Below are 9,822 nucleotides of genomic sequence, written 5' to 3'. Positions count from 1 at the left end.
CACAGCTTGTAGATCTGCTATTTTTGGCAAAGGTTCTGCAAATTTGGACACTAGGGTTCAAGTGGTCAATATAAAAGAAAAAAGGTTTCTATCACACAAAGATTTGGAGGACCCCCTGTAGTATCTCTGAGGACCCCCTGGGGGTCCCGGACCCCCTGTTGAAGACCCCTGCTCTACAGGCATAATATTTTACTATTTGCCATAAAAACATTTTTTAAAGCTCTACAATTAATTACCTCTGGTGCGTGTTGGGGCCTTCTTGTCCTTCTTTCCCTTCTTCTTGGCCTATCCCTTCCCTTTCTTAGCCTTCCTAGCCTTTTTAGCCTTCTTTCCTTTCTTAGACTTTCCATTCTTAGACTTCTTCTTTCCTTTCTTTGCCCTTTTAGGTCCCGAGTCAGTCGAGGTGGTGGAGGTGGAGTCTGTTGAGGTTGAGTCTGTAGAGGTGGAGTCAGAGGTGGAGCTAGAGTCGGAGTCACTGCTAGGGGGGGCCAAGTAGTCTTCGTCGTCCTCCTCCGAGGACAGGTCTTTTGCCTTCTTGGCTGGTGGTCCGGTTACTGTAAAAATGCAATACAAACCACAGAGCTTCTGGAACACCAACTGAAGATCGCTGAAGTGCTGTTCCCAAGACGATGAGTAGACAATGATGTCATCCAAATACACAAAGCACTTTTTTCCCTTTCAGCTTTCCTAAGGTTATTTCCATCAACCTCTGAAATGTTGCTGGTGCGTTTTTAAGGCCGAAGGGCATCACTTTGAAATTATAAAGGCCAAAGGGACAGGTGAAGGCGGTTTCGTCCTTGCTGTTCTCATCCATCAGGCACTGCCAGTAGCCACTTTGCAGGTCGATGGTGGAGAAGACTACAGAACCGGCCAGTGAGTCCAAGATCCCTTTATGGTGGGGAGAGGGTACGCATCGGTGTGTGATTTAGCTTTATCCACTGCATTCTCCCACCACACTGCGTCCCAGGAGGAAAGAGTAACCGCCGTGGTCCTGCAGGGATTAATGGCAGAGTAGAAGGTCAGCAGACTCTTCCCCTTCACCACATCAGAGACAAATGTTGTACTATTACTCCACTATTAATTGAAAACTTCAGTTACTAGTTACTTATAGGTTTGATTATTATTACACTATGTAAACTTTGTCTATAAAAAAAATAGCCAATCTAGGACCTTGTAGATCTGCTGTTTTCAAAAGATGTTAATGCATTTGAAAACTTGTGACACATTCTGCATGATGAGTACTTTCTGCTTTTGGTTCTTTACGTACATTGTGATACCAATGCAATGCAATGTTTATGTACTTTTGCTCAAGTACATTTTGAATTCTGGACTTTTACTTGTAAGGTCACACCGCACCTTTATTCTACCTGTTAGCAAAAATCTGTAAATGGCAGCAATACGCTCCATTCCCATTTCCATGCATTGGCAGAATCCACCCTCATAGGTAGAATGAAAGTGCGGTGTGACCATACCCTAGCATAGTATTTCTACATTTCTACTGCAGTATTGATACTTTTACTTAAGTTAAACATTTAGTGGTCCTTCAGTGGGGCGAACAGATGTCGGATGACTGGGACGCTCCAAGAACGACCCAGAACCATTTGCCTCTCTTTCTTTCCCATGTTGTTTACGTCTGTGTAGTGTTTGGGGAAACCAAAAATCTCTTCAATTTCGGTTAGCCAGAGGTGGTCGGCTTCATCGTTCCAGGTCTCTGGAGTGAAGTTGCACTTTGTGGTCATGGTCTTCACTTTGGTTATCCTGGTAACCCGTCCTTTCTCCAAACAATCCTGGAGGTTCACCTTGTCCTCCAGAGTCGTTGTCAAGGCTCTGTTCATGCCTGGCAGATTACCCCAAAAATATCTGGCTGACCTCCACCGCATCATGCAGAACAGGATTGCACTTTAGGTATTTACAGATGTCTGCCTTGGTTCTGAGTTCCATGTTGACAACGTTCTCAAAGAGCCAGAAGAACGGCCGGTCTTCATCCTTTCTGGGCCTCAGCGTGTTGAGGATTGTCATGACCTGGCTCAAGCATGACAAACATGGGAGACGACACACAGGCGAAGTTGTAAACTTACTTTTATTTATAACTAAAAATAACCATAAATCATACTTAAACGTGAGAAGGTAGTATGAGTGGTCAGTGTTATCAGCAGTGTAGTGCGTGTATGGGTGTGTGACAGTGTTGTGTAAGTGCAAAGGCAGATACCGAACTGAGGAACTAACTCAAACAAAACAAAACCAAACAAAGTTTCCAGAGCAGGGGAGAGAGGGAGAATGGCCCTGACCAGCCTGCTTAAATACTCCATTGGTGATGGGAGCCAGGTGTGTCTCATCCCCTGGACACACCCCTGCAGGCTGGTCTCCTCCTACACATGAACACAGAACACACACCCCATGTATGGGTCATCACAGGATCCTTTCAAACTCAAAGAACAGTAGTCCCGTTCCCCCATATAAACCGCTCCTGTGAGGGTTGACCGTGCATCAGGAGGTCAAATGGACCCCATTCTGCCAACTGTTTGCTGGTGATGTTGCACACATCGCCCACGTACTGAATGTGGCCGTCATGTTTGACCTTTCCTACGTTGATGGAGTACTGACAGACCTCTGAGGCGATGTAACACTCAATGTTCAAGTCAAAATGTGAAATGTGTATGGGAGAGATTCATGTTGTTCAAATGTGCATGGAGGGTTCAACTATTGGTCACTTTTTTCTTTTTTTGATGACTTGATCCCGTCGATCCAAGAGCACCATTATACTGGGTTTTACTATTATATCCTCTGACGAGCACCTGGTTTCTCTCTCTTTCTGCACTCTTCTTTTACTTGAAGTATACTATGGTCATACTTGAACTGCACTACTTTTAAACTTGAAGTATACCATTTACCAGCCAGCCAATATGATAGGACAACGATTGTTTTTGAGTAAGAACCTGATCCAGGACCTGAAAGCACCCAAACAAATGAAGTGTCACACAGAGAAGAAAGCCTTACATTGTAGAGACTGTGGCAAGATGTTTAGTTCTAAGAAATATCTGAAGTTTCACACAATGATTCATAGAGGGGAATACCCCTTTAACTCATACAGTGCCAGGCGACTTTTAGAGCAACTTTCTCACTATGGAGTTCCCTGCCAAGCGACTTTGGGCGACTTTTACTTAGAAAAAAAAAAAAAAAAAAAAAATTTTTTTTTTTTTTTTGGACCCAATTAAATCTAGTAAACATGATTTCAATCGCGATTTTGCATGTTCCACCCCCCATACAACCCCATCTTTCAAACATGGCAGCCATTTTTGTTTACATCTGAAGAAAACATTATGGCTGATAAATCATGAATGCCTGAACGGATTTCCAATCTTTTTTTTTTGTTTGAAAGCTGTGAACAGCCTGCACAAACATGGTGCATGATCTGTGCATGGGCGTGCATGATCTGTGCACTATAAATTACATGGGAGTCTATGGAGGCTTCTGGCACTAGTGCCACTCGAGGGGCATTTTAAATTGGCAGTAAGTGAGTTCATTGTACAGTTTGTGGCAAAGGCTGCAGTAAAATTAATAATCTTAAAAGACACATAATGACTCATGCAGGGGAAAAACCCTTTACTTGTACAGTTTGTGGTAAAGGCTGTAGTCAAATGGTTGGTCTAAAAAGTCATATGAGGTTTCATACAGGGGAAAACCCCTTTACTTGTACAGTTTGTGGCAAAGGATGTCGTCAAATTAATCATCTAAAAACACACATGCGGACTCATACAGGGGAAAAGCCCTTTACTTGCACAGTTTGAGGTCCATGAAACACAAAATCACTTTTTCTATAAATATATATTATATCAATGAGTCACTTGTGATAGGGAGCAGTGATATGGTTCAGTTTGCCTATAGCCTTGTGGATTCAGAGCTTTCTGCTGGTCTCTGCAGCTATTTCTGTTTATTTCCGGTTTCTAGAAGAAAAGAAAACTTTGGCGCCACTCATTAAATATTAGCTATCATTGTTCTAGAGTGCAATGTGACGTAGGCATATCTAATTAATATTAACGTTTGTTTAATATAGAGTTGTATCAAGGGGGGCGTGGTTTCATTCTGCCCTTGTTGTGGCGTCTCGTTGTGTTGTTCAGAGCATAGACTGTAGGGCTGTCGCAGTGGGGCACTTGTTGATTAGATTCGGCAACTCCATGTTCTATAACCAGTTAAAATGGGCAAGTATTTTACAAACAAGCTGTCTGAGCTTTTTTCCATGGACACACTTTCTCCAGCTTTGGACTGTTTACCACGGAACCGAAGAAGAAGGGACGCTAAGCTATCGCCGATAGCTATTTTCTGTGTAGTGTGTGTGTGTGTGTGTGTGTGTGTGTGTGCGCGCGTGCGTCGTGACAGCGCGCACACACACACACAACGTCCACACACGAAAAATAGCAGATCTACAAGCTCACAACGCGTCGCGAAAGTGACTCGTTGTGAGCTTGTATGTTAGCTACTTAGCTATGTAGCCGAGCTAAATAGCCGTACGGCTATTAGCTCGGCTACATAGCTGATATACAAGCTCACAACGTGTCACTTTCGCGACGCGTTGTGAGCTTGTAGATCTGCTATTTTTCGTGTGTGGACGTCGTGTGTGTGCGCGCGCACTGTCACGACGCACACACACACACACACACACACACACACACACACACACACACACACACACACACACACACACACACACGCTACACAGAAAATAGCTATCGGCGATAGCTTAGCGTCCCTTCTTCTTCGGTTCCGTGGTAAACAGTCCAAAGCTGGACTGCTGGAGAAAGTGTGTCCATGGATAAATGCTCAGCCAGCTTCTTTGTAAAATACTTGCCCATTTTAAATGTTTATAGAACATGGAGTTGCCGAATCTTTATACTTTTTACACCTCCAATGGCTGGTTTTAAAAATTGTTTCCGAAATGGAAAAAGCAACAAGTGCGACAGCTTCGCTCTGTCTCTCTGATAGTTCTAACACAATGATGTGCACGCATTACTCCGCCCCTCCCCCCACAACAGCAGATAACCACGCCTACATTTCAGATTTCTTTTCATGTTCTGAAATCCCATAAAACAAATAAAGAGGCGGGGTTTCTTATCCGTTTTGTGGCAAAGGCCATATTAATACAAGTAATCTGAGAGCACATATGAGGAGTCATACGGGGGCCCAACAACAATAACACTCTAGAGCAGGAGTTCTCAAACCTTTTAATACCACAACCCCAACTTAAGAGGGGAATTATTTGGCGACCCGACAATTTAACAAGCATCAGTGTCTAAGGCTTCCCACAGACAGTCAGGCACTAAGTTGAGTGAGAGTTGTGTGGGGGAGGCGGGGGGCAGAGACAGCGCAATGCATTGCGGATGGAAGTCTAGTGGTTTGAAGTCTAGTGAGAGTCCTGTGGTTGCACAGAGCACCATCCAACAAGCACACAACACGCACAGGGACAGTTGTAGGCATGCAGTAGAGGGCAGACAAGCTGCACTTGATCAACTGCCAACCAATAGGAGAGAAAGGCCATTGACACACACAGAACTTTGAATCAACTTTGACTGAACTCAGTGCGTTCCAGTGTGAGTGCAGCCCTAAGAACAATATGAGCATCAGTCAAATGACAATCATTTCTTAGTTTGATTGCTTGTTTAGATTAAACATAGTTGTCTTCACAACTGTGTTTTGTAAAGGCAACTATTTATTCTATTACACATGGAGAGAGACGTGGCTCTTCTCTGCTGGATTTTTTTTTTTATACATGTAACACCACAAGTGACACTTCTTTTACAACAGTAGTCACGGGGCAGACATGCGTGCCTGCACACATGCACGCGCGCGCGCACACACACACACACACACACACACACACACACACACACACACACACACACACACACACACACACAAACAATCCAATCTCTCCTGCACTGCTGGGGGACGTTCCTTGATTAATAGGAAGGTAAGTGCTGTGGAGGAGAGGGGTGTTTCCTAGGTTTCAGAGTAATATGTTTATTAAAATTGTGAATGAATTTCCACCATTTGTTTAAAGGGGGACATGCTCAAGCTCCCCCAGCCCTATGTTCCCTCAGCCCTATGTTCCCTCAGCCCTATGTTCCCTCACTCCCTAACAATGTATGTTGCCTCAACCCTATGTTTCCCCCAGCCCTATGTTCCCTCAATTCCAAAATAGACCCTATGTTCCCTAGCCCTATGTTCCCTCAGCCCAAAATAGACGGTGCCATGGCATTGGTCCGACATCTCATTGTTCCAATGACCCATTAAGGGTGTCTTACTGGGCAAGGTCACGCCATCTGTCTTGGCCACCAGTCTTGGCCATATATGGATTCTGTTGGTGTGGTTCCCCTAACAGGGCATCATCTGGGAATACCCATAAGTGAACTTTATCCTTTTATTATCCTTTTAATATATATCGGACCAGTTACCCATATATGGAGATCCCTGTTACCCATGCATTCACAGATATGGCCTTAATAATGATGACATCAGGGATCTCCATATATGGGCATATAAAGAGTTAGCATTCTTCAGGTTAACATTCACCAGGTTAGCATTCACCAGCATCGGCAGGTCAGCATTCACAAGGTTAGCATTCACCAGCATTCAAAAGGTTAGCATTCACCAGTGTCGGCAGGTCCGCATTCACGGGTTAGCATACACCAGCGTTGGCAGGTCAGCATTCACCAGGTTAGTATTCACCAGGTTAGCATTCAACAGCGTCGGCAGGTTAGCATTCACCAGGTTAGCATTCACCAGCATCGGGCGGATGGGGCGTCAGAACAATGAGACATCGGAAACAATGCCATGGGGGACTGAGATGGGGGACTGGAACATAGGGCTGAGGGAGCTTGAGCATGGACCCGTTTAAAGGTGATACACCATGAAATTTCACTTTTCCTATTTTAAAACCTTTTTTTGGGGTCCCACTAGCACCTTCTATCCTCACAAAGTCCCATTTCTGACCGTTGTGTCTTTCTCTGGTTTTTAGAAGGCGGAGGTTAAAAGTATCCCACAGGTTCTCAAAACAGGCTATCCAGATGTTCTGCCGATGTGACGTCATCTGCCGATTGTGACGTCACCATAAAAATAAAAAAAGAGGCTCTCTATTCAGGAGTGGTAATTTAGCCTCAAACCTTTTGAAAAACGTTTTTGGGACATAAACAATATGACATAAATACTTTTTAAATGCATGGTGTATCACAATAATGCATCTTTAAGAACGTTTAGGTTACTTTTATGCAATGGGTTGTTTTGGAATTGCACTTGAATTGCACTCTTCTTTTACTTGAGGTATACTATAGTCATACTTGAACTGCACTACTTTAAAACTTAAAGTATACCATTTATATACTCAAAACATATTATGCGTGAACTTATGGACACTACTCTTTTACTTGAATTGCACTTGTCTTATACTTGACGTATACTACGTTTATATTTGAACTGCACTATTTCCATAGTCGAGGTATACCATTTATATACTCAAAACATACTATGTGTGAATTTAATGTGCCCTGATGATGACCAGTTCATGGTCGAAACATGTCCCCACATTACTCTGACATACTTTTGCCTAGCAACGTCACTTAAACTTTAAAATGCACACACAACTTTGGTCTTTTTCTAGCCAATAGGGATGAGCTGTAATTGATTAAGCCCCGCCCCCTCTGTAACCGGAAGTGCCCTACGCCAAACAGGAAGTGCCTCTACATCTCATGAACCGTTTGTCGTACAGACGCGTGGGTGGCGTCATATGACTTGATTAAGAGTCCTTAACCTTAATTGGGGCCTATTTTGCCAAACAGGAAGTGCCCCTCACCAAACAGGAAGTGACCCTTTATCTCATGAACCGTTTGTCGTACAGACTCGTGGGTGTTGTCATATGACTTGATTAACACATGGGCTGCTAAGGTTTATAACATTTATAGCTGTTGCTGCTGCCACCATTGACTTACGCTTTGTTTTGACGTGCCTCGCAAGCTTCGTGCGTGTGCACGTGCGTGTCCAGAGAAGATTGAGGAGGATAATCCATTTGTTTACAAACGCTTGCGAAACTAAAATCCAAAAATCGCGGTAAAATCGCGGGAAAGTGTCGCCGTGAAAACAATCAGATCTCTGCTTCCCTGGTGCTTTTTTTCAGCTTTTTTCAAGATAAAGCCCTTCTTATGTTTCAAAGTAGAATGTAAAGCAATAAACTGCCTCGCATTTTCTTCCCCTGTCTTCCTGCATGCAGCTGGGGGGTGACGTAATGGACTTAGGTCATGCAGAGGGCAGCCACAGCCTGTACAGTTAACTCTTCGTTGCCTCGTCTCTCAACGAGATTGGCAGGGGACACCTAGTGGCCATAACTCGTCCCTGAACGAGTTTGGCTCCCCAAGTGTTAAGAGTCCTTAACCTTAATTGGGGCCTATTTCACCAAACAGGACGTTCCCCTCACCAAACAGGAAGTGACCCTTTATCTCATGAACCGTTTGTTGTACAGACGCGTGGTTGGCGTCAAATTACTTGATTAAGAGTCCTTAAACTTAATTGGGGCCTATTTTGCCAAACAGGAAGTGCCCCTCACCAAACCGGAAGTGACCCTATATCTCATGAACCGTTTGTCGTACAGACGCGTGGGTGGCGTCAAATGACTTGATTAAGAGTCCTTAACCTTAATTGGGGCCTATTTCGCCAAACAGGAAGTGCCCTTCACCAAACAGGAAGTGACCCTATATCTCATGAACCGTTTGTCGTACAGACGCGAGGGTGGTGCATTATGACTTGATTAAGAGTCCTTAACCTTAATTGAGGCCTATTTGGCCAAACAGGAAGTTCCCCTCACCAAACAGGAAGTTACCTTATATCTCATCAACCGTTTGTCGTACAGACACGTGGGTGGTGTTATATGACTTGATGAAGAGTCCTTAACCTTAATTCATGCTTCCTTCACCAAACAGGAAGTGCCCTTCGCCAAACAGGAAGTGCCTCTATATATCATGAACCGGTTGTCGTACAGTCGATAATGTTAACACATTCCCAGCCAACATAGAAATGGCTGTGTGCCTATTCTGCCAGTGTTTCTGAGCATTTTCACTCATCTATCAGGACCAATGGTGGCCTTTGTGAAATGAAAAAACGGACATACAGTATCATCACGGAAAGCCCTACTCACCCTCTTTACAATAAAACAAGAACCGAGTAGCAGTCTTGTTTCGTTCTTTAGAAAACTGCCCTAGAGTAGGCAATGGTTGGAGGTAAAAACAGCCTTTTGGAAAGACATTTTGAGAAAAAGCCTGATTTAGTAAGAGAAACATTTCAGGGCCTTGGTTCACTGTGCGAAATGAATTCAATGAGATATGACCCCATCACGGAAAGCCCTACTCGCCCTCTTTCCAATAAAATAAGAACCAGTAAAATAAAATAAGTAGCAGTCATGTTCATTTCTTTAGAAAACTGCCCTAGAGTAGGCAATGGTATGACCAACATGTGAGAAAAAGCATGATTTAGTAAGATGGACATTTCAGGACCATGGAGAACTCCTTTCAGACATTTATTTTTGCTTCATTGATGCACCAGACATGTGCAGTATTCTTTGAAACTTGGAGATAAGTGAAGCCCTGCTTCATCATACAAGGCCGTCGCACAAAGGTAGTGAAAACAGCCGATCTACAAGCACACAACGCCTCGCGGTGCGAGGCGTTGTGTGCTTGTAGATCGGCCTCGCACCGCGAGGCGTTGTGTGCTTGTAGATCGGCTGTTTTCACTACAGAGTTTTACAGACTTCAAGTGCATTCTTCAAGTAAATGACAAAAAAAT

This window comes from Nannobrachium achirus (genome assembly GCF_963921795.1).
Source record: "Nannobrachium achirus genome assembly, contig: SCAFFOLD_37, whole genome shotgun sequence".
Classification (NCBI taxonomy): domain Eukaryota; kingdom Metazoa; phylum Chordata; class Actinopteri; order Myctophiformes; family Myctophidae; genus Nannobrachium; species Nannobrachium achirus.
This window is presented reverse-complemented; position numbering follows the sequence as displayed.